We start from the raw sequence: 21,071 nt of genomic DNA, 5'->3' as shown, positions 1-21,071 counted from the left end.
GTTACAGCTGCTGTAATTGCTTTTCTTCTTCTCAAAGATGAATTAACAGACAGTGACTCTACTTTTTTTTTTTTGGTGACTTTTAATTATAACTTTTAAATTTCTGCTGATGCTTTGCAGTTTTTGCAACTTTATGGATGATTTTTTTTTTTAGTATTTTAAAGATGTAGTTCCTTTGGATTTTTCCTCCCTGCTGTTTTGTTTTTACCATTTAAGTCGAACAGATTTTCTTTGGCACAACTATAATTTTACTCCTAAGTAATCAAAGGATTCACAATCTTTAATTGGCAGCAGTCTGGAAACAACTTGATTTAGGCCCACATTGGGTTAAAATACACCATGCTGAAATTGTGTAGCTTTCATAGTTGTATCGTTGGTGCTTCATGCAGAGTAGATAATGAAGCAGATGTATCACAGTGGTATGAGCATTAATTTGAACAGTAACAGTAATACCTCATCAGTAATACGTGTTCAGTAATTGATATTAGATAGTGCTTAGGTGTTAGATGAGCTGACGAGGGTTTAGGAGAGCTCTGTGCATGAATCTACATGTTAATTAGAGGAACATGTTATTTTGAAACCATTATAAAGTGGTCGCTCGATATGAGAATGCATTCTTCTGAATGCCCGTCAAGTTGATTAATCTCCTGCAGCTTACAAAGAATGACTGAAAGTGTAGCTCATTCCTCCATGTGTATCAGCAGCCTGTTGTCCTTGGTATGGATACTATTTAAAAACAGTGCTGACTCCAGAGTCTGTGATCCAGGATTTTGTTTGGTTTGCTTTCATAAATCATACTGTAATTTGTGACTCGTTTGTTTGTGTGTTTGTTCCAGTGTGTTTTCTGTGGTCCTTGGACCAATTTCCACCAGACTTGTGTTCCTTTAGGTCAACCCCAGATCTGCACTTAAAGGGTTTGTTTTTGCAAAAATCAAGGTAATTTAGATCAGAGGTCAAAATCTATGATTTATTTATTTATTTCCAATTTGCACCAACCTTTTCACACTCACACTCTGTAGGTAGGTAAATTCTGGATTCCAGAATTACCCTGGTGAGGTCGACCAGAGGTCAAATCATTTGATGTCACTGGGGACAAATGTCAGACGGCCATCGCTTTTGATAAACTCAGATGCTGTCTAAAGTTCAAACAGTATTTCATAATGACTAGCACATATTGACAGCACGGTGGCTCAGTGGTTAACACAGTTGCCTCACAGCATGAAGGTCTGGGGTTCAGTTCCACTCGTGCCCATTTCCTTTCTGTGTGAAGTTTGCATGTTCTCCCCGTGTCTGTGCTGATTTTCTCCCATAATCAAAAACATGCTTATTTAGGGTCTGTTCTTTACTGCGCCCCTGACCAAGGCAGCACCTCTACACCTGGAGTTGGTCTCCATGTGCCAGACTGTGGCTGCCCACTGGTCCTGGTGGTTGGATTGTGTCTAAATGTAATTAGGTTGGGTTAAAGCCAGAGGACCCTCTGCACACCGCCATCAGCAACCAGAGGAGCCTCTTCAGCCACAGACTGCTCCTTCTGAAGTGAAGGACCAACAGTCTCCTTTGTTCCTCATGTCATCAGACTTTACAACTCCTTGCTCAGGGGGAGGACAAGTAACAGGAAGACAGAGGACAATAACAGTAGTAGCCAGTAATCCAGTAGCGGGCAGTATTTCTAGTATTTATATTTGTGTATTTATATTTGCAAATTGTTTTTTACTTTCACTTACTCTGTGTGCTTCTTACCTTATGTGCTGCTATACAATGCTGTTGTAACCTCAATTTCCCAGAGGGAGTCTTCCCAAGTATTTGCAGATGACACAAGCATTTTTTGTTCAGGGGGGGATTTGCAGGAGTTACTGAGGAGGATCAGTATAGAAATGGGAAAATTGAAAATATGGTTTGACAGAAATAAATTATCATTAAACTTAAGTAAAACAAAATACATGTTATTTGGCTATTGTAATACAGACATACAGGTTCAGTTACAAGTCGAGGGGGTAGATATTGAAAGGGTACATGAAAATAAGTTTCTGGGGGTGATAATAGATGATAAGATAAACTGGAAGACTCATATAAAACATATACAAAGTAAACTGTCAAGAAGCATTTCAGTTCTAAACAAAGCGAAACATATTCTGGACCACAACTCACTCCGCATTCTTTACTGCTCACTGGTTTTACCATATTTACAGTACTGTGCAGAGGTATGGGGTAATACTTATAAAGGTACAACACAATCACTATCAGTAATGCAGAAAAGAGCTATAAGAATTATTCATAATACTGGCTATAGAGATCATACAAATCCACTATTTTTACAATCCAAATTCTTAAAATTCACAGACTTGGTTCATTTTCAAACAGTACAAATTGTGTATAAAGCAATAAACAATTTACTTCCAGCAAATATTAAAAATATGTTTTTTAACAGATCAGGGGATTACAGTCTGAGGGGGAAATTTAATTTAAAGCATCAGTGGGCACGAACAACATTAAAAGGTTTCTGTATTTCTGTCTGTGGGGTGAGGATGTGGAACAGATTGGGAGTGGGGCTCAAGCAATGTCCAAGCATGAACCAGTTCAAACAGCGGTACAAAAATGTTTTTTTCTGGGTATAGGGAGGAGGAAGGGTAATGAGGGTTAGGGTGTTTTTGTTTTTTGCTTCGGCTTGTAAATATATAGTATTTTGTATGTAAGTAGGTATGTGTAGGTGTATATTTATGTTTGTGTATATATATGTATATGTGTATATATGTGTATGTATATGTGTATGTATGTTGATGTGTATATGTATGTGTATATGTATATATATATATATTGATATCGGTTTAGGTGTGTAGGAATTTATGTGTATATGTGGCAAAGGGTATTACTGGTTGTGGGGAAGAAGGGGTAGGGATAAATAAGCTGATGCTTCACCCTACCCCTTTTCGGACATGTTGGGTACACAGTAGGAACTTTTTTGTTGTTGTCTTTACTGATCTATCTTGTAATTGTTGTTGTATCAAATGTTCGAAATAAACAGTTTTCATTCATTCATTCATTCAAGGATGAATAAAGTTCCATCTAATCTAATTATTATTATTATTATTATTCATATGATGATGATTTTAATGTATTTCCAGTATGCATGGTGGCACAAGATGAAATAACAGCCTGAGCTAGATCCCCTGATCTGTGAGCAACTTGTGAAAGAGCCCACGATCACGTGTTCTTTTTACAAAAAAGTTTTTTTTGTAAATGTCATTTTTTTCCATTTGTAAAAATAAATAAAAAATTGCATTTGCTGTTGATCAGACATAAAATATTTTTAAACTCATTTCACTGACATCCTTTACACACAGGTGTACCACTGCTCATTTATTCTGCAGCTTTAGTAAGAAATTAGCTCTCTTCTTTATTTTTTAAATGCTACACAGCACACAATCGATCCAGAAAGCAGCTCACTTCATCTATTTATCTACTCGCTCACTTATTTGTGGTTAGCCTAGCTCACCTCCTGCGGGCTTTACAAAGCATTTTAATGACTACATAATAAACTCAACGCCTCTGCAAGACATTTTGTGTGTCTGTGTGCATGTGCGCACTTCTGATTATTACTTACTGACAACAGCATTTGTATATTTGGTTGTTGTCGGAGTTTAATAAGTAATGTGCCCGAATAGACTGAATGTATTTGAGGGCACTGTGGCTGAAAATTGTGTGCAGTGTGAGCCTGACTTTGCGTTAGATCATTTCACGCTTATTTTATTTCTCCTTCACAGCATGCATTCTGGTTTATCATACTAGAACTGCTGTTCTGATTAGACGCTGTGACCCTGACGATCACCATCATAAGTACAGTGTGTTCTGCTCTACGATGGCATGCACATAAAAGTGGCTCATTCATGTTGCTTGTTAGAGCGCGTCAGCACTGAACAGAAGTCTGAGGCCAGGAGAACATGAAGAGTGAGAAAAGATTCAGCATTATGTCACGTGTTTGTAGATTACATGCACAGAGAAGCACACTTTGTTCAAATTTCCATCAGACTTGACAGATTGGTTTGGATTCATTAAAAAGCAGGTGTGTGCGACTGTGACATGCATGAGACAGCGCTGATGCTCAGTCAGGAGTAAATTCCATGAACATTATGAAATGACTGAAAAGATGAGATCAAAGGTCTATGTCCAGTTTTATGTCGACGATTGTCCACAAAAAAGGTTAAACATATTAAGTATTATGCGTTTGTCCATCCTTTCATATGTGCTTCTTTGTACGCAAAAGGGATCATTTAAATAAACCTTTATTTACAACTGAAATACATAATTAAAAAAAAATAGTCGTTGAAACAGAAGCAATAGGTCCAGATGCCTCCACTCAGCCAGCCAGCAGCTCTCTCCTCCCAACACCTGGATACAAACAATTAAAGACAAACACAGGCCACACGGCCATGACAGTGTCACTGGAATTATGTCATGCAGTCCTAATTTTGGTGTTGAATATTTCCATGATGTCAGGTTCTGTAGGAAGTGATTGAACACTTTCAGGTCATGGTGATGCTGTGCTCTGTTGAAATACATCTGTACTTTAACTCTGATCTTCTGTTCTGTCAGACCTTGTATAACAAAAGTTCATTAATTCTTATTGTTAATTTGGGCCTTCTTTCCCAATAATCCAAAGTTCATATGGTCCCAAACTGTTAGATTTTTATGGAATTGACTGTGCAGTTACTCATGGTGTCATAAATCTTTTTTGATGTGGTTGCTAAGGAGGTACCTGACTTGTGATTTAAAATTATGATCTTGAAGCTTTGGCATAGTTACGTTTTTATCCTCTCGGTATGAAATACAGGCGATATAGCGATTAGCATGTCTACCCGCCATCCGTCCGTTCATCTGTTTTTGCTTGTTAGTGTGATATCTCAAAAAACAATTGACCAATTTTATTCATATTGAGCATAAGGCTGTAGTTGTTGTTGTTGGCAGTTTCCTCGCTTGTGAGGATAGTGGGAAGGCCTTTTTTTTTTTTTCTTTTTTTTTTTTCTACAAGCCCTCTGGTGGCTGGAAAGTCCGATGTGGGATGCACAAGACCTGTTACACTTGGGGCAAATGAACACTTGAGTAGGCTGGGCTTGTGCTGCTGCCTGCTCTTTCTGTCTTTGACGCTTCTGGCGTGAGGCCTCACTTCTTTCTGCCTCAAACTTCAGGCTGGCAGATTTGATGCTGGAATGCCAGCTGAGTCTATCTGTAGCTAGATGCTGCCATGACTGATGCTGAATGCCTGCAAGGGAGAGCTGTTTCTTCAGCTGGTCCTTATAGCGCTTTTTGGGGGCCCCTTGGTTTCATCTCCCTTCCTTGAGCTCGCCAAAGAGAATTAATTTCAGCATGCGTGTATCATCCATCCTGGCTACATGGCCTGCCCAATGAAGCTGTTGTTTGAGTATAATAGACTCCATGCTGGGCAATTTGGCTCTGGTAAGGATGTCCTCATTTGAGACGTTGTCCTGCCACTTGATCCCGAAGATGTTTCGGAGACAACGCTGATGAAGGCGTTCCAGTAATCTGATCTGCTGGCGATACAGAACCCAGGTTTCAGCTCCATACAGGAGGGTAGGGACCACAATGGCTCTGTAGACCTGCACTTTTGTGGAAAGGCGCAGTGCATGATTCTGCCAGACTTTCTTTGAGAGTCGACCAAAAGAACTGCTGGCCTTGACAAGGCGACTGTCTAGGTCCTTGGCAACAGATGCGTCGTTTGAGATAACACTACCGAGATACGTGAAGTGCTCTACTGCATTCAGGCTGGTACCCTCGATGTTGATTTGGGGTGGGGTATATGCTGTATGGGGGACCGGTTGATATAGCACTTCTGTCTTTCTCAGGCTGATGGTGAGGCCGAAGGCTCTTGCTGCTTCAGCAAAACATTTGACAATGTGCTGCAAGGCTTGCTCCATATGGGCGACGAGGGCACAGTCATCTGCGAAGAGCAGCTCCATGATTAGCTGTTCTGTGATCTTAGTGTGGGACAGAAGGCGCTGCAAGTTAAACAGACTTCCGTTGGTTGTAGTTGTGTGATCCCCTGACATCAGTCAATTACAGTGGCCTTGGGGTCAGTTTGAAGGTCACAGTGCGATATTAAAGATATTGTCATTGCCACCCTTGTTAAAAAAAAATATTTCAAGAACCAGTTAACCAGTTTCATTCATATTTAGCATAAGGGTGTACTTGGGTGATCCCAACACCAATAGATTACATATTTGTGGTGACTGGGGGGATATGTCACCTCTGATGACTCTTGTTTTTTTTTTTTTTTTATTTACCCCCCCCCCCCCCAACCAAGAAAAAGAAAATCAGGAATACATTTCATTGGCAGTGGTTATTTTAATTCCTTCAGACCAGTGGTGGGCACAGTTCAGCTAATCTGCTAACCGCTCATTAGCGAAACTAACTTTTTTTTTTTTTTTAGCAGATTAGCTTTTCTGCTAACTTTGAAAACAATCAGTGGACCAATTAGCTTCCGCTAAATTTAGTTTCGCTAACTTTTAGTCCACTAACGTTTTTTTGTTGTTGCTGGCATAGTTAGTAAAGCCGAATGGTCAAAAATGTTTGTAAACCCTAAAATCATACATGTTAGTTCCTGCCTGTTATGTGTTTTGCAGCAGCCAGGCAGCTGTGAAGAGCTGAGCTCAACCCTACCCCAGCAGAAGGGACCTGGCTGCCAGGCTGCTACAAAAAAAAGTCCTTTACATTCAACATACTGTTCCCCAGATGTGTGGCAGAAGGCATCAAAAGCAAACTAATTCCAGACAGTTTAATATTAATGTCAACTCTGTCATTTTTACAAAGTGAAAATATCACACATATCTTTTAGTTTTAAAGTAATGTGCTAATTCTGAAGGTTTAAGTATTAACACTCACAGATGCCAAAAGGCATTATGGGAAAATGAGCCTCCTCATGACTGGTTGGTTGCTTTACTTATTTGTAAATGTTATTTTTTTCATTGTATAAAAAAAAAAAGCATTTGCAAAACTGAAAATTCAGTGTGATTCAGCACAATGAATAGTGACCGTGTGATAGTTGGATGCTATTCACACTGCTATCTACTGAATGGGTGTGATAGATGTGTGATATTTTCACAGTGTGCAGGGTGCACAAAGACAGAAGCGCTGACTCATTGTTTGTGTTGGGTTTGTGTTTGCCTTTGATTCTACTCAGAAGTGTTGGCGGTGCTTAAACTTAAAACTGGCTTGTCAGTAGCTGACAGCGTACCAGGGTCAATACTAAAGTATTTAGCGGTTAGCTGTAGCTTCCACTAAATTTCTTTATGGTTTATCAGTTTAACGTTATAAAAGTTAACGTTTCAGTTAGCAGATTAGTGGTTATCAAAGCTAACTTTTTGCTTCGCTGTGCCCACCACTGCTTCAGACATTGAAGCATATAATGCTATTTATGTAACTTTCTCATTACTGTCTCTAATAGTATCGTCAGTGGTGTGAGTATATGTTGTATGTGTACTATATGTTGTATGTGTATTACATGTTGACTACAACGTCATAATCTTCTCACTAACTCGAGATCCAGATATAAAATCGCCTATTAAAAGTGTGGCCTGCAGAAAAAGGTGACTTTGAAATTTGGTTCCCCTCTGTCATGCCATCCAGTCAGTCACATGTGCTTACAGCACGAGACCTTTTCCCCAAAATTCCATTGGCTTTCACGGATTTAGATGGATGTGCTTCATTGGGTGTCAAAATTGAAAAGATGGCGAGATAGGGGCGAGAGGACAGTGGGTAGTGTGGAGAGCTACAAATCAATAAAGCTAGTACACTCTTCCTCGTTTTACTTGGGAACACTAAATTAGTGGATTGCAGTGGCACATTGACAGCCCATTGGACGTTTGTGTTTTTTCTCCCCCTGAGATTGTCCCATAAATATGTGATACACATAATCAGTCCGCTGCTGCACGACACAGTTATGTAAATGACAAACTTCAAAATTAAAACAGTGTGTGCAGTTACAGCAGATAAGTAGCAAATAAAATTGTGCAGTTTATTTTAGATTATGGATGCACTGGAGGCAGGATTGGGTTTTTGGTTCAGATACTTCCTCATATAATTGTCTCCGTGTTGGTTAAGGTAAGTTTTGGTAGTTGGACATGAGGGGGGAAGAGTAGTCAGCAGTTTAGATACATTTTAATCCTCTCTCTCCTTCAGATAGCCAGCTTGAGTTTTCTCCCAGCATGTGCCTTCAGAGTTGCAGAGGAGGACTGAACTGTCGGATGTGGCAGGCTTCCCAGCTAGAGTTTTGGTGAGGATTACTTAAAGAGAGGCAACTTCTGTATTTGATATGGTGTATACAAAAGAAAGACATGATCACTGTAAATACAAAAATTCCATTATGATTTATCTTAACTCCTTAACGCCTATTGTCGCATATATGCTACAGTATTTGACTCAAATATGCAACATACCAAGTTTACCAATATGCCTGTTGTCACAAATTTGCAACATACCATTATTATTATTATAACATTATAACATAAATTATTACCAAAATACCAAAATTACTATTTATTTTTTGTGCAAAAGTGTAATGAATAATCTCAACATTATTTACCATCTACTTAAAGGCAAAAACACACGCAAAACATTTTTTATATACAGCTATATAAATTCAGGCATTAAGGGGTTAAGGGGGACGTCATCAATCCTACCCCCTCAGATGTGAGAGTTATCAAAAAGAAAAAAGAAAAAGAAATACTGGAAAATATAGCAAAATATTAGTTATTCAATAATATCACGTATTTAACAAATAAACCAAATTAATTAACTAAAGTAATTCATTTTAAAACAAACGGATTTGGCGTGTTGTGTTCAAGCGATTTGATAGGTTGAGGATTGCGCTAGTCAGTGCGGCAGAGGGCAAGGATCCTGAGTCCAGCGATTATGGCAAGGTGGACGAACTAAAGCAGTCCGGCGGAGGACGAAGCGCACGCACAATTAAACCCTGCTGCACCGCATTCAATTTGATTGCTGACACCAAGTCGGCTAAAAGTCTAATTTCAGTGCTGTTCAGCGTACTCCTGAAGGTGTTCCACCTGCTGCATGTGCCTGATGTTTGGGAAAATGCGCTAAACGAGACCTGCATGAAGCCACACATCTGGCTCTGTCCTCCTCCTCCTCTCTGCACCACTCCATGGCACAGAGCCCAACTATGCATGCAGTCACAAAGTTCTTCTGAAAAACTGGAGCGATCTGAATTCGGTTGGATGAATATGGGTGTGTGTCTGGAGACAATTCACCTCGTTCACAACGTGACAGAACTTAACGATGCGCTGTTACGCGCAATAGCCCAATTCACACCCAATTCATTACGCACGCTTAGAGGCACGTCTCCTCCGGTGCACATTCTTTTTTTGGGGGGGGCGACCCCGCCCCCTGTGATAAACTCATCGCCCCCTTAATATTTTTTTTCTGGCGCCGGGCTTGGGATGTATGCCAGTTCTGTTAGCAAATAGATGTAGTCATAGTTTCCCCAGGAATGACTAGTTGGTAAGTCATTCAGTCGTCCTTGTGGCAGTCACTCATTAACCCTGATAGCATTTACCAGGAATTTTTATAATTCAGTTTTTGGGAAAAGCAAGCTATAAAATAGAGGATTATGTTGAATTTCTAAAAAGTAAGCCATGAGCAAATACACCATTGATAGTCTGTGAAAACCACTTAAAAATTCATTGGTTCTATATTTATCCTGCAAAGTTACAAAAAGGCCCATGCTGATTGCAGTTAATCAATTTGTAGAACCAGCTGTCTGGGGATCTGCTTACACACTGCAGCTGATCTGTATTTGGGCACACTGGCAGTGAATGCATTTTAGCCAGAATTAAGCAAATAAAGACAACAAAATCAAGAGATTGCAATCTTTAGTCTGCAAAATTGCCAAGAGGTGGAGCGAAAATTAGCTCGTTCAACAAACATTGACTTAATGAGGCTGCTTGGCTTTGTTTAAAAAATAAAATGTGTGATTAATTAACCAAAATGTGTGTTTCCTGCTGTCTCTGTGATGCAGACATTTCTGACCAAAATAATGACTGATGACAGTCATAAAAACACATGTCTTACAGAGAATATCTGACTAAAATCATCTGTGTTGTTCAGAGTCATATTTGTGTAATTATTTGGTGTGTGTGTTTACGTCCCTGAGACCCATTGAGTTGGTGCTTGTCTCCAGATACTGTAGCATGTAGTAGATCACAGTTTACGATTTCCCCCTTGAGGAGACGCTTGTCCATCACAAGGACTTCCCAAACTTAGGTCAGTATCCATTTACAGCTGGGTGGAAAGACTCAATGGGGTGAAGTGTCTCGTCTAAGGACAGACGGGGTAGGCTGGAGCACCCACCTGGAACTGAATTGGCATTCTTTCTCCAGTCCCACACTTTCTATCAGTCCATCGAATAAGCATGCATATAGTTTCTACATTCCAACTTTCACACTTTTTTGTCTTTTTTAAATCCTCACCTTGTAGAATTATTGTCTGTCTCCTGTTGTCTTGTTTTTTTAAGGTAGTTTGATGGAAACCTGCAGCAGGCAGACTACCTGTTGTTATTTTTATCAGTATGCTCAGCTGTCTTTGACTGTGAACTGAAAAGGCGATTACAGCATAATTTCACACACGGTGAGACATCGAACATGCTTATCCCTCAGCAAAAACCAGACGCTCTGAATTTTGGGGATGAGGGTTTCTGGGTTTCTGTCCCATCTCTTTTTAACTAAAATTTCTGCCTTTGTCCCTTTATCCATCTGTCCAGTGTTCCCTGCTGATTTGCAGTAACAGTATTTATTTCCTCTTGTTGTGAAATGGTTGTGGTGTGGCTGCTGTTAGCTCTTACTGATGCTGTGTGATGTTCAAACTAGACTCAACATCTCATGAACACCTTTTGCTTAGTGTTTTTGCTTTACTTGAAAATGCCTCACGGTGCTAAACGTTCATCAGCTTGATTCGTAAGTTTCAGGCTGTCGGCTGTTTGAACAAATAAAAAACAACCTCGAGGGTACAAACATATTCTGAATGATCTGTTGTTTGTCCCTTTTCCTTGCAACAGGCTTCATGCATAACGTGTATTTAAATCTAAATGACCACTGACTGGCTTGCTGTGAAGGTACTTCCTTACCGTCAAAAACATCTCATTTTGCAGGAAGTCACGAGTTCCTTAAGCCTCGGTCCCACCGAGTGAAGGAGTGAAGAAGGAGCCACACACCCTGTTTTTTTTTGTTTCGTGAGCTATCGTGGCATTATAGTGGCTCAGAGTGGCTCTTAGAGGCATTATCTTCAGTTAACGAGGCTCCTCTCTGAGTGTGGCGCTAATTTCAAGATGTTCAAAATTTAGCGACAACAGTGTGGCGCAGTTTGTGTTCGAGTTACTGCGACGGCTTAGAGGCATTTGCGTGGTGCTTACGAGTCTGCAAAAAGTCCATTATCAGTGCGCCTGGCACCTTCACAGGACCTGAGAGGTTATTTTTGGAGCGGCTCCTCCTCTTGCGCACACAATTGCACCTGCTCTGTCCGCTGGACTCTATATATTTTGTTGTGGATTAATCATTTTCTGCCAAACCTTGGATGTTGAAAACACTTCTAATCACTTCTGGCATCACAGAGGACTGTTTCATCTGGACACTTTTTTTTCCCCTCTCTTTCCTGCTCCATGTGGGATGTATTTTGAGCAGCTTAAGGTAATTATTTTTAATGTTTTTTATAGCTTGATAAAACAGTTCCTTGCTATAAAAGTATGTCTGTATGTTGATGTATGTTGATTTAATATCTTGTTAATGGATCACTGTGTGTGCGCACTGAGGCAAGACCTGAGAGGCTATTTTTGGAGCGGGTCTCCTCTTTGCGCACCCAATTCCACCTGCTCTGTGCGCTGGACTCTATATAAAACAATTATTTTGTAGCGGATTAATCATTTTCTGTCAAACCTTGGATGCCGAAAATACCTGTAATCACTTCTGGAATTAATGTATCACATGAGCTCCGCTGTGTGTGCCTCATCACGCTTCAAACGAGCATTTAGGCAGAACGCCAGCTCACAAAAGAGTGATATTTCAGTCAATATTGGATGAACACAAAGTTAAAATTTGGGTGACTGCGTGAAAGTGGATGTGTGTTTAAAGCCATGGAAGATAATAACTCCAGTGGAGCAGCTAAGAGCAGGAGCTGTGCAGCAACACAGGTGGAGAGCGCGCAAAAGACCGACTTTGAAGACATAACACAGTTAAAAGTTGTATCATGGTGACTTGTAAGCTGCAGAAGAAATAAAGAAATATATATACGTATATTGAAAATGATCCACAGGTGTATATAATAAAACGGCCACCTCATTCTGTAATACAGAACGGCACCGCGCGCAAAGAGCGCTTTTGTAGAAATAAACAGACGAACACAAACTCAAAAGTGGAATCACGTTGTAAAAATGATTGTGCTTAAAGCCAGGGAAAAAATAAAGCCAGCAAGCCATGGATGGAACGGAAGCCAGAAAGAGCAGAGAGGCGGCTGTCCATGAAAGGACAACAGCAGTGCGCGCGCAAAAGAGCGATTTTGCAGAAATAAACGGACAAACATAAGGTTTTGTGTGTTTAAAGCCGCAAAAAAACAAAAAACAAACAAAAAAAAAAGCCAGAGAGCCGCGGAGCCAGCGAGGAGCACAGAGGCGGCTCTCCAGGAACCTGTGGTTCGGGTCTAGCTGTTCTGGTGCATTACAGGTGGACTGCAGCCTGGCGCACAGCCCGCAACTGCGGAACTGTGATGGAGTGTCTATTTTTGGACTGCGTTTAAAAAAAAAAAAAAGAAGGGACATCTTTAAATGCTGTTGTGAATCTGTGAATTGAAAACCCACACTTTAAATGGACCAGGTGTGGGAGGGCTGGAGGTTTGGACCAAACTCATGCCTAAACGTGCGCCAACATGGCGTTATCATGGCACTACGTTGGTTAGTGTGGCTGACGCGAGCCATTCAAGGCTGTAATGACAGGTCGGTCGTGGCTCACTAGAGGCTGCTACGCGGCACATGCGGGGTACAGAGAGGCACATAGTGGCACCTTCATAGTGGAAACGTGGGTCATTCTTCAAATAATCACCCCACACCCATGCGTGGCTCCTTCTTCAGCCTTCATTATTCGGTGGGACCGAGGCTTTACACACACCTCACTTAGCGTGCTGTTCTTGCCTGCTGTTGCTGCATAAATTAACTGTTGCCCACATCCACTTTGACGCGGCCACCTCATCGTTTCCTCAAAGATTGTCTCAATAAGCCTGTGATGTGGCCCCTTTTGTGCTTCAAACTGTCTTAAATGTGTTACATTTGATTTGACTTGGTCTGTTTAGAGCATTTAGAATATAAAATTATGGGCAGGGAAAAAAAATGTCGCAAAATAATCGTCAGTATAAGCGGTAAAAAGAAAAACATAACCAAAAAGTAACAATTTAAAAATTCTGCTCATGTATGCAGAAAGTAATAAAAGCATCCGTGTGTGTACAGGCAAGTAAGATTCACAGCTAAATATATTTAGCATGAAATGCCCACCATAAACAACCCCCCCACTCACTGTTGATCCAGACAGCAAACTGATCTTCATTTAAGAAGTTGTACCATCTCTCTTTTTGCTCAGTGTGAAGCAGTGTCATGGCAGCAGCACGGAAGAAATTAGGCCCCATTTAAAAAAAAAAAAAAAAAGTTTATCATCCCCACCCGCATGCCGAAATTGGTCCACATCAATTTTTTTATTATTATTTTGGCAGATTTCATTGACAGCGGTACAGCTGGTGTAAGAACTGGTACGTTCGCTAGGTGGCAAGTATGCTTTGGTTGGCGACAGCTGTAATTTACCAAGCCGGGCCTGGAACTTGCAACTTGTTGTCACTGACAACCACACAGTCAGTTGCTCCATCTCACTCAGACACAGTATACATGTTTATCACACAACTAGCATGCAGTACACTGACTGTATTCAACATGGAAATGAGATTTATTTTAAAAAGCTGATACTTTCAGTTCCTCACTTGGTATGCAGTTCCTGTATATGTTGTTTTTCAGTTTGAAATAATGTTGTACAGTGAGGAATATAAGTATTTGAACACCCTGCGATTTTGCAAATTCTCACACTTACAAATCATGGCGGGGTCTAAAATTTTCATCTTAGGTGCATGTCCACTGTGAGAGACATAATCTAAAAAAAAAAAATTCTGGAAATCACAATGTATGATTTTTTTTTATTTTTTTTTATAATTTATTTGTATGTTACTGCTGCAAATAAGTATTTGAACACCTGTGAAAATCAATGTTAATATTTGGTACAGTAGCCTTTGTTTGCAATTACAGAAGTCAAACGTTTCCTGTAGTTTTTCACCAGGTTTTCACACACTGCAGCAGGGATTTTGGTCCACTCCTCTATACAGATCTTCTCCAAATCTTTCAGGTTTGGAGTTTCAGCTCCCTCCAAAGATTTTCTATTGAGTTCAGGTCTGGAGACTGGCCAGGCCACTCCAGGACCTTGAAATGCTTCTTACGGAGCCCCTCCTTAGTTGCCCTGACTGTGTGTTTGGGGTCATTGTGATGCTGGAAGACCCAGCCACGACCCATCTTCAATGCTCTTACTGAGGGAAGGAGGTTGTTTGCCAAAATCTCGCAATACATGACTCCATTCATCCTTCCTTCAATACGGTGCAGTCGTCCTGTCCCCTTTGCAGAAGCGCACCCCCAGAGTATGATGTTTCCACCCCCATGCTTCACGGTTGGGATGGTTCTCTTGGGGTTGTTCTCATCCTCTAAACATGGTAAGTGGAGTTGATTCCAAAAAGCTCTATTCTGGAACAGGTGTCTTTTATACAGGTAAGGAGTTCAAACCTGTGCAATTAATACAGGTAAAGAGTGGAGAGTAAGAGGGCTTCTTAAAGAAAAATGAACAGGTCTGTGTGAGCCAGAATTCAGACATTGTAGTTGGATTCAGAAGTAAAATAAAAATTCCCCACTTAGCCCTAATTTGCAAACTATGCAGAAGACACACATGTACTGTATGTATGTATGTATGTACAGTAGTGTTCAGAATAACAGTAGTGCTATGTGACTAAAAAGATTAATCCAGGTTTTGAGTATATTTCTTATTGTTACATGGGAAACAAGGTACCAGTAGATGCAGTAGATTCTCACAAATCCAACAAGACCAAGCATTCATGATATGCACACTCTTAAGGCTATGAAATTGGACTATTAGTAAAAAAAAAGTAGCAAAGGGGGTGTTCACAGTAATAGTAGCATCTGCTATTTAGCCAGCTAAACGTGTTTATTATTGAATACGGAGTCATACTCGCCCTTTATTTTCCTTCCTCTTTGAAAACACTCAGTGGACTGGCAGCTTTTGGCTATCAGCAGATGTTACTCGGCTGTCAGCAGATGCTCGTGCAGTTTGTGAAGGTTGGTCTGGACAGAGGCTGGCTTCAGCACTTACTTTGTTTACTGCAATCTAAACTTTGCCATAGTTCGTAGTCTGCACTCAAAACCGCTATCCTTGAAGCAGCAGCTACACATGATGCTATTCTTAAATTCGCCCTTGTTGTCTGCGGTTTTCGAGTCCATTGCGCTGATAACAGATGATCCTTCAGACGATCCTTGAACAAAGACGCACTGTCTTTATGTGATTTACTGTAATATCAGCAATATGACGCTTTCCACTAAAGCCAGACATGATTATATTCCTCTCAGTTAATGACTTTTCTGTTATTTCTGTTCTTTATCTGCAGGAAAATTCGAGCTTTCCTTCTGCGGTTATATAGTGATGACATATACACCTTAAAATTAAAAAATGCTCTCCTAAACACAAGTAATATGGACAGATTTAATTGAAGAATGGTTTTGCATGATATATCTAATTATGTAAAGCACACATTTGGATGTTATCAGTGAGTATATTCAGTTCTTTCAGCTTCTCCGTTTTTCACTCATAGTCGCTGCAGCAGATCTGATATGGATCTAGTTGACTTGCTTTTTTTGCTGGATGACCTTCCCTGACACTTCTGCACATAACATGGAGAAAGGGCAGCAGTGGTCTTGAGCCGGGAACCTTCTGCTCTGGCAATAAGCAGACTAACCTCTTATTTCTTAAAAATTGAATGTACACACACAAATATATGTGCGGAAAATTCCCCCTAATCCCCCTAGTTCTAGAGATATTTTTTCTCTGTTACATTAGTGCCATGATTACGTGATCAAAAACCTTGAACAGCTGCAGCAGAGCATTTTTATTGCGTTGAGTGCAGTCCATGCAAAGTGGCAGGAAAGCTCTTCTCAGACTATTTAGGACCCAAAGCCATGTTAAGCAGTGTTACTCCGTGAAAAGGAAGCACAGCTGATTATCTAATGGGCTCTGATCTGCACATAGCCTGGAGCCATTGAACACTAATCTACAACTCCTTCAGCTGTAGAGGTCTCTGCCCGTGTCCATCAGCTTCACGAGTCTGCGTTAAAGAGGAGCGCTTGTACACAGTCTGATGTTATATGATAGTGTAATAAAACTGAGCCACAGTTTAGTCTGAGGGGATTTTTTTCTCTTATATGCCTGGTGTGCAGTTTGCATAGTCAGCGGGTGCTTTTCCACCTCAGGGTGACTAGTACTGTACTAACAAGCTAATAGGTTATCTAAACAGGCACCAGGTATGTACTCACTGCAGAGGCCAGGGTCAAAATAATGATACATCAGGGACTTTGTTCATCCTTGTCTAATGGTTAGCGCTTTTCATGGACCTACAAGAAAGCAGAACTATTTTAGTTGTCATGGTGCCACCATTAGTTTTACCAACAAAACTCAAAACTGTTATTAATTACAGAAATAAAATGTGACCGTGGACAATATGTTGTCATTTTTACTGCTGTTACTTTAAGCTGTTGCCATTAACCTGCATTCATGTTTATTGTGTCGGACAAATTCACAATCAGAAAAGCAATGATTTGATTGAGTGCAGCTCTTACATGATGGACTTTGATCATCTCCAGAAGTTTCTGTGTAGGCTCTCAGTTGTCCAGGTGGTTTCCATAGTAGAGAAGCTTGAATCTTCGACTGGACTGGGTTGCTTGACGCGAGGACATTTCGCTTCAAATCGCAGAAGCTTCCTCAGCTAAATTCTTGCTCTGGTGGTCTGACTTCTGTCTTGACTCTTGTAGAGAAGAATAATCAAGAAGTCACAAAAGCTGGAGTTTTAAACCTAACCAGACCCCTCCTACCGAGAGGCAGACTGCTATAGGCTAGTGACTAAACAATAGCTCTAATTAGCACCTATTGTGCTCTAGTTAGCACCCTCCTAATGACAGGGCAGCTGTCCCTCTCCTGATGGCTCCCTTGACGACTCTGCTGATGACGTGAATGACACATTACCATGAACAAAAGACTGAAACTGCTTTGACCTGAGTACCCCATTGTAAACAGGGGATAAGGCGTGTCTCAGACCCCCTCCCCGGTTAGGGCTGGGTTTCAAACGTTTCACAAAGAATGCCTCCTTAACCCCTCTCTCAAACCATTTCTTCTCTCTGGCTAATATATTCCCTGCACTTTGTCCTCCACAAAGTGCAGACGTCCCAGAGAACAAAGAGACCAGATAGACAGGAGACAGAGACAAGAAGAAGAGGAGTGTCTCTCCCTTATTTAGCAGGACTAGGGGAAAACTACAGAGGATCTTCAGACAGCACAAAATCCCAGTTTACTTTAAACCGGTTAATACCTTGAGACAGAAATTAGTTCACCCTAAGGACAGGATCCCTAGTTACAAACAGAGCAATGTAGTGTATTCTATCAGATGTCAGGAAAACTGTAATGAACACTACATAGGTGAGACTAAGCAACCTTTACACAAAAGGCTATACCAGCACCGCAGAGAGGGTGCCAGTGGACCTCAGTCTGCAGTTCATCTCCACCTTAAAGACACTAACCACACGTTTGAGGACAAGGAAGTTAAAATATTAGCCAGAGAGAAGAAATGGTTTGAGAGAGGGGTCAAGGAGGCATTCTTTGTGAAACATTTGAAACCCAGCCTTAACTGGGGAGGGGGTCTGAGACACGCTTTATCCCCTGTTACCAATGGGGTACTCAGGTCAAAGCAGTTTCAGTCTTTTGTTCATGGTAATGAGTCATTCACATCATCAGCAGAGTCGTCAAGGGAGCCATCAGGAGAGGGACAGCTGCCCTGTCATTAGGAGGGTGCTAACTAGACCACAATAGATGCTAATTAGAGCTATTGTTTAGTCACTAGCCTATAGCAGTCTGCCTCTCGGTAGGAGGGGTCTGGTTAGGTTTAAAACTCCAGCTTTTGTGACTTCTTGATTATTCTTCTCTACAAGAGTCAAGACAGAAGTCAGACCACCAGAGCAAGAATTTAGCAGAGGAAACTTCTGTGATTTGAAGCGAAACGTCCTCGCGTCAAGCAACCCAGTCCAGTCGAAGATTCAAGCTTCTCTGCTATCATCTCCAGAACTGGTCATTTGTAAGCCAAAGTTATTGTGGTCTCTCTGTCTATGTGTCTGTCTTTGATGCCACCTTAAGATGAAAAACTGCTGGGTTGCCATATCATATCCAAACTGTACACTGACATTCTCCACATCAAATTCAGATGTTTGACTCTTATCTTGCTGAGGCCTTAGGCCAAAGCCTATCTTGGATTTTACCAAACACTGTAATATCAGCAGACTAACATGTTCAATTCAGAATAAGTAAATGTCTTTTCTGGTGTACTTTCAGGATTGTGCAACTCTTACTTTTAAAACGATGCAATACATATCTAGGTACATGGGCTATAAAACGAGTGGCAACTGATAATTTTCATTATGGTACAGTTCAGTGCAGTTTTATTTGGTCCAGTATATTGCAGTCTAATACAATTCTTTGCTTAATGTTGACATATGTTTTGCACAATACAGCAGAATAGGCTAAAAGTGGCATTGCTTAGCTTCGCATACATATTTTGGGAAAGACCAAGGATCTTCTTCATGATTGAACTCCTGTGCTGCAGCACTTGGGATTGCCTCTGCTCACCTTTTGTTCACCACTAGGGGCAGCACAACACACAGAAGCAGAAGTCAGGGCATAGAAGAAGCCTGGAAGCCAGAGCCAGCTGTTGTTAACACAGCATAAATCGTTTTTTCTGGACAAATATGACCGTATTAAATTATCCGTTACAGTGGCTACTAGTGTCGGACATGTTGATTTTTGATTTTACATCACAAAGTTCGGATTCCTGTGACCAGGCTTGTGAGAGCCTCACATTGAACTAATAACTTTTTCAAGAGTTTGAAGACACGGAAGTAGCAGCAAAACAAATTACCTCAACCTATTCATAATGTGAAACGAGAGCTATCAACTAGTGTAGATAAATTTAGGGGTCTATATCTTTGTATCTATTACAATACTTACAAAATGGTGTTTGATTTGCCTTGGTTAATTATTACACCCCTATTACCAACTTACTTTCCTGAATACAAGATGTTTCGTGTTTGGCTTTTTATCAGATAAGACTAGAAAGTGATGCTTAAGTCACAGATATAGAAGTAGCACATAGAAGTTTGGATGGCATCTTTCAACATCTGTATCCAACTGATTAAAATCGCCCTAAAACTGGTCTGACACTGACGGTAGAGAACACTTTTACATTTATGGTGAGGAGACGGCTGTTCCTCTCGTATGTTACAAGCAGCTTTCTGCTCATACCAAATGGAGCTCATTAAAACATGTTTGTTGACCTCGGCCTATTGGCACAGCGTGTGATGACTTGAGGTTTGTCCTTGAATACATCTGTGAAGTTTGTGTGTCATAAATTATTGTCACCTCTGCTTTAACTGGCTTCCTTTAGCAGTTGTTGGGGATTGGTGTGGCCAGCACCACCAGCCTCCCTTATTGGTAGATGATTATAGTGGGGTTTGACAAGTGAGCAGTTCATGGTCATAGGAGCAGCCAGTGTGTATGTGAAGTGGTGTTTGGAGGGTAGGGTTAGTTATTGTTTTAAATGCTCTTTCGGCAAACTAATATGTCACTGTTTTAAAAAAACAAAACATATGTTAAAGCAACATGACAGTTTTCCATCCTGTCTAGTAGAAAGGATTCAGATTGCAAGATAATACCCTGTAGTTGTTCTCAAAAAGGATGCAGTTTGGATTTTGAGGGAAAATCTATATGTTTACATAAGATTTATGTTTGTGCAGTTTTGAGTGCCTTTCCCTCTCCAGTGGAGCCAATGAGCTTTGTGCAGCTAGCAACATGGGCTCGGACTTTACGCCTCTATCTCCCTTCGTTTTGTTTATTGTAGTCATAAGGTTAGGATTGGCGACATCTAGTTTACTGTGTGTGCACATTATCATTCAATAACTCCAGCTTTGCAGACATCTGACAGCGGCTGTGTCCAAATTCAAGGACTCCGGCAAAAAAACAAAACAAAAAACCTTTATGAGGCTGTTGCTATAAATTGAATGAAGCTGCTCCTGGCCTTGTTTCACTTATGTATGCCATTTTATACCTATATTGTGCTTACAGCAAGAAAAATTCTACCTTCAGAAGCATGTAATGGTGTGATAGGGATGAATGATTATATCTGGGAAAATATTGGTATCGGCTGATAAAAGCCTTCTTTCTTTACTCTCTGGCAGTAAACTGTTATCAGTAGGTGGTGGACAAAACATTTGAAGGCATCATCTTAGGCTCTGGGAAACACTGATCATTTTTTAAAAAACATTTTATGGACCTAACAACTAATCATTTAGTCTGTTGATTATTTTCTCAATTAATTGATTATGAAAGTCATTGTTGCTTGTAGCCTTAGTATCTATAACTACTCGGCCATCACAATAAATATAATAGGCCAATTCAGTACAGAAGAGACTTGGTACTCTAAAGTGAAATTAGAGAAAAGATCTCCATCGTATCTGCCAAAACGAGTTTGAAAATATTACTGTATTGAATATCGTCAAAAATCCTATATCGTGCATCCCTAGTTGTGTTTTTGTGGTTATTAAAAATGAAAGCACAGCTTTATGTTAGTGTAAATAATAAATGCAATCTGACGTT

General features: G+C 40.5%; 1 protein-coding gene across 3 annotated transcripts in view; it reads left to right on the top strand.

Moving 5' to 3' along the window:
• The window catches only part of march8 (membrane-associated ring finger (C3HC4) 8), a 243,893-nt gene that overhangs the window by 99,072 nt on the left and 123,750 nt on the right, over positions 1-21,071 (top strand). The window lies entirely within an intron of this gene.

The sequence above is a fragment of the Thalassophryne amazonica genome, chromosome 13 (genome assembly GCF_902500255.1).
Source record: "Thalassophryne amazonica chromosome 13, fThaAma1.1, whole genome shotgun sequence".
Classification (NCBI taxonomy): Eukaryota; Metazoa; Chordata; class Actinopteri; order Batrachoidiformes; family Batrachoididae; genus Thalassophryne; species Thalassophryne amazonica.
Note: the sequence above shows the minus strand (reverse complement) of the source record. Positions and strands in the feature narration are given on the sequence as shown.